This window comes from Vicia villosa, linkage group LG6 (assembly GCF_029867415.1).
Source record: "Vicia villosa cultivar HV-30 ecotype Madison, WI linkage group LG6, Vvil1.0, whole genome shotgun sequence".
Lineage (NCBI taxonomy): Eukaryota > Viridiplantae > Streptophyta > Magnoliopsida > Fabales > Fabaceae > Vicia > Vicia villosa.
In genome coordinates, this window is record NC_081185.1 from 32,364,999 (window position 1) to 32,369,294 (window position 4,296).

Genomic DNA, 4,296 nt, shown 5'->3' on the forward strand with positions numbered 1-4,296 from the left:
TTTGTTGGTTTCAGAGTTTGGACGGTACGGTTCGAATTCATTTGCTTCTAATTGAGCGATGAGTCTTTCGTAAGGGAAATCATCGTCAATTGGTACTTGTTCGGGTTTCAGATTTTCCAAACGAGAGAGGTGATCTGCTACCATATTTTCAGTGCCTTTTTTATCTTTAATTTCCAGGTCGAACTCTTGTAGTAACAAGATCCATCTCAAAAGTCTTGGCTTAGCGTCCTTTTTGGTTAGGAGGTACCTAATGGCGGCGTGGTCAGTGTATATGATTATTTTGGCTCCTACCAGGTAAGAACGGAATTTGTCTAATGCAAATACGACAGCTAATAATTCTTTTTCTGTCGTGGCATAATTCATCTGAGCTTCGTCTAGGGTTCTACTCGCATAATATATGACATGTAGTTTCTTATCCTTTCTTTGTCCTAGAACGGCTCCTACAGCATAATCACTTGCGTCACACATTATTTCGAAAGGCTCATTCCAGTCGGGAGGTTGCATAATTGGCGCAGAGATTAATGCTCGTTTAAGCGTTTCAAATGCTTCAGTGCATTTATCGGTGAAAATAAATTCGGCGTCTTTCATAAGTAGTTCAGTTAAGGGTTTGGTTATTTTAGAGAAATCCTTAATGAAGCGTCGGTAAAAACCAGCGTGTCCCAGAAAACTTCTTATTTCTCTAACGGTTTTGGGAGGTTGAAGGTTTTCGATAATTTCGATTTTTGCTTTATCAACTTCGATTCCTCTATCGGATACGATGTGTCCAAGTACAATTCCTTGTCGAACCATGAAATGACATTTTTCCCAATTAAGGACTAGGTTTACGCTTACGCATCGTTTAAGCACCATTTCAAGGTTTTCTAAACATGTTTCAAAACTTCCTCCACAGACAGAGAAGTCGTCCATAAAGACCTCCATTATTCCATCTAGGAAGTCGGCAAATATTGCCATCATGCATCTTTGGAAGGTCGCGGGTGCATTGCAGAGTCCAAAAGGCATTCGTCTATAAGCGAATGTACCATAAGGACAGGTAAATGTGGTCTTCTCTTGGTCGTCAGGGTGGATAGGAATTTGGAAAAATCCGGAGTATCCATCCAGATAACAAAAATGCGAGTGTTTAGCTAGGCGTTCGAGCATTTGATCTATGAAAGGTAAAGGGAAATGGTCTTTTCGGGTAGCTTTGTTTAGCTTCCTATAGTCAATGCACATTCTCCATCCAGTTTGGGTACGTTGTGCTACAGATTCTCCTTTTGCATTAGTGATTACAGTGACTCCTCCTTTCTTTGGTACGACGTGAACAGGGCTAACCCATTTACTATCGGATATAGGATATATTATTCCAGCTTCTAGCAGTTTTTGGATTTCCTTTTTAACCACATCGCTCATAATAGGATTTATTCGCCTTTGATGTTCCCTAGAGGTTTTACTATCGTCTTCGAGCATAATGCGGTGCATACACAGAGAAGGGCTTATACCTTTCAGATCTGATATGTTATATCCTAAAGCGGTAGGGTATTTTCTTAGGACATTAAGTAATTTTTCAGTCTCGGTTCGTCCTAAGTTGGCGTTCACTATAACTGGTCGGTTTAGTTCTTCGTCTAGAAATTCGTATCTAAGATCGGTAGGAAGTGTCTTCAGTTCTATAGCAGGTTTCTTAGGTCCAGGTATAGGATCGGGAGTTAAGGCTAAGCATTCACTCAGGTGGTTATCTTGATATTCCTCACGCCAGTTGTCGTCTTCAAGAATTGGCGGCATAGGAATTCTTAGGATTTCGGTTTCCTTATTTGGTTCGGATTTTATTTCCTTGACACACTCGTCGATTATGTCAGCAGAACAGCATGTGTCAATTATAGAAGGTGCTTTTAGGAATTGGGAAAGTATAAATTCTATTTTCTCTTCTCCTACTTCGAAAGTAAGCTTTCCTCGCTTTACATCTATAATTGCACCAGCGGTTGCTAAAAATGGTCTTCCTAATATGATCGGGATGTTAGAATCTTCTTGGATATCCATAATGATGAAGTCAGTTGGGATGTAGAATTGGCCTACACGAACAGGGATATTCTCTAACATTCCTACAGGGTACTTAACTGAACGGTCAGCTAGCTGAAGAGACATTCTCGTTGCTTTAAGCTCACCTAGATTGAGTTTCTTACAGGTCGAAAGAGGCATCAAACTAACACTAGCTCCTAAGTCGCACAAGGCTTTCTCTATGATGGTTTTTCCAATTATGCAGGGTATAGAGAAACTACCAGGGTCTTTCAGTTTTGGAGGCATGTTATTTTGGATGATAGCGCTACATTCAGCGGTAAGCGTTATGGTTTCGTTATCCTCGAGTTTCTTTTTGTTTGATAAGATTTCTTTTAAGAACTTAGCGTACGAAGGCATCTCAGTTATGGCTTCTGTGAATGGTATGGTTATGTTTAATTGCTTCAGAAGTTCTACAAATCTTTTAAACTGCGCTTCGGTTTTTGATTTAGCTAATCTCTGAGGGTAAGGAATTGGTGGCTTATAAGGTGGTGGTGGAACATAAGGTTTCTCTTTTTCGGGTTCCACTTCGTTATTGTTCTCATCAGTCTTAGCAGTTTGTTCGTCAGTTGTTTTCTTTTGGGTTTCCTTTGGCTCTTGTTGTGACATGGGTACGTTTTGAGTTCTAGGATCTATGGGTCCATCGTAATTCGTTCCACTTCGTAGTGTTATCGCGTTCGCATGTCCTTTAGGATTGGGTTGAGGTTGAGCAGGAAACGTGCCAGCAGGGGCAGCAGTAGGTGCTTGTTGTTGAGCTACTTGTGAGATTTGAGTTTCTAACATTTTGTTATGCGTAGCTAAAGCATCTACTTTGTTCGATAGTTGTTTTAGTTGCTCGCTATTGTGGATGTTTTGATTTAGGAAGTCCTTATTGGTTTGTTGTTGGGAAGCTATGAAGTTCTCCATCATGATTTTTAGATTTGACTTCCTAGGGGTGTTTTGAGCAGCTACAGGCGCTTTTTGGTAGCCAGGTGGTACAGCAGGTGCTTGTCCAGGCGCGTACAACGCATTGTTGTTCTTATAAGAAAAGTTCGGGTGGTTTTTCCATCCAGGGTTGTACGTGTTAGAATAAGGGTTTCCTTGAGCGTAATTTACTTGATCAGATGGGACTCCAGTCAAGAGTTGGCATTCAGCAACTACATGTCCAGTCAATCCACAAATCTCGCAGTTAGGTGTTACAGCGGCAGCGGTGGCTGAAGGAGTGATGGTTAAGTTCTCGATCTTTTGAGTTAAAGCGTCTACTTTAGCGTTAACGCGGTCTATACCACTTATTTCGTACATTCCTCCTTTGGTTTGGGCTTTCTCTAGAGCGGCTCGTTCTCCACCCCATTGGTAATGGTTTTGTGCCATGTTCTCTATGAGTTTGTATGCTTCATCATGGGGTTTGTCCATTAATGCTCCGCCAGCAGCGGCATCTATAGTCATTTTAGTGTTATATAAGAGACCACCATAGAAAGTATGGATGATCAGCCATGGTTCGAGTCCATGACGAGGGCATATTCTAAGCATGTCCTTGTAACGTTCCCAAGCTTCGAAGAGTGATTCGTTATCTTTCTGGGTAAATCCGTTGATTTGACCTCTGAGCATAGCAGTTTTGCTAGGCGGAAAATATCTAGCTAAGAATACTCTCTTCAATTCGTCCCACGTAGTTATGGAATTGGAAGGCAGGGATTGAAGCCACGCTCTCGCTCTATCTCTCAAAGAGAAAGGGAAAAGGCGTAATCGAATAGCTTCGGAACTAACGTTGTTGGCTTTGATGGTGTCGGCGTATTGCACGAACACAGATAAATGGAGATTGGGGTCGTCTACAGGGCTTCCAGAGAATTGATTCTGTTGAACAGCTTGGACCAGCGAAGGTTTCAGTTCGAAATTGTTTGCCTCAATCGCAGGTGGTGCGATACTTGAATGCGGTTCAGCGCGCGAAGGAGCGGCATAGTCTCTAAGAGGACGAATAGCAGCCATCTCTAACTTCGGGGTGATTTGATTAATTTGATCAGTAAAAATCAATTCCTGATTAATCGGAATTTCTGCTACTTCGGGAAGATTGCGAGCTCGACGTTTAACGTTAATGAAACGTTCGATCTCGTTAATTCGTTGTATTAAGTCTCCTCCTTCTGAACGAGTATTTGGCATACAATCGTTCAGAAAGAAAGGGAAGAATTGTCCTAGTCTCTACGGTGTAACAGTGAGTTACGATATCGACTTCAATAGTCCCCGGCAACGGCGCCAAAAACTTGATCGCGACTTTACGTGTCTATTAGTCGGGATAAC

At 41.8% G+C, this 4,296-nt stretch overlaps 1 non-coding gene across 1 annotated transcript; it reads left to right on the forward strand.

Moving 5' to 3' along the window:
- The first annotated feature begins 3,505 nt into the window (after positions 1 to 3,505).
- Positions 3,506 to 3,612, forward strand: LOC131615296 (small nucleolar RNA R71). Its single transcript, XR_009287719.1, has one exon. It is a non-coding gene; the product is annotated as a small nucleolar RNA R71 (small nucleolar RNA).
- The last annotated feature ends 684 nt before the right edge of the window (positions 3,613 to 4,296 follow it).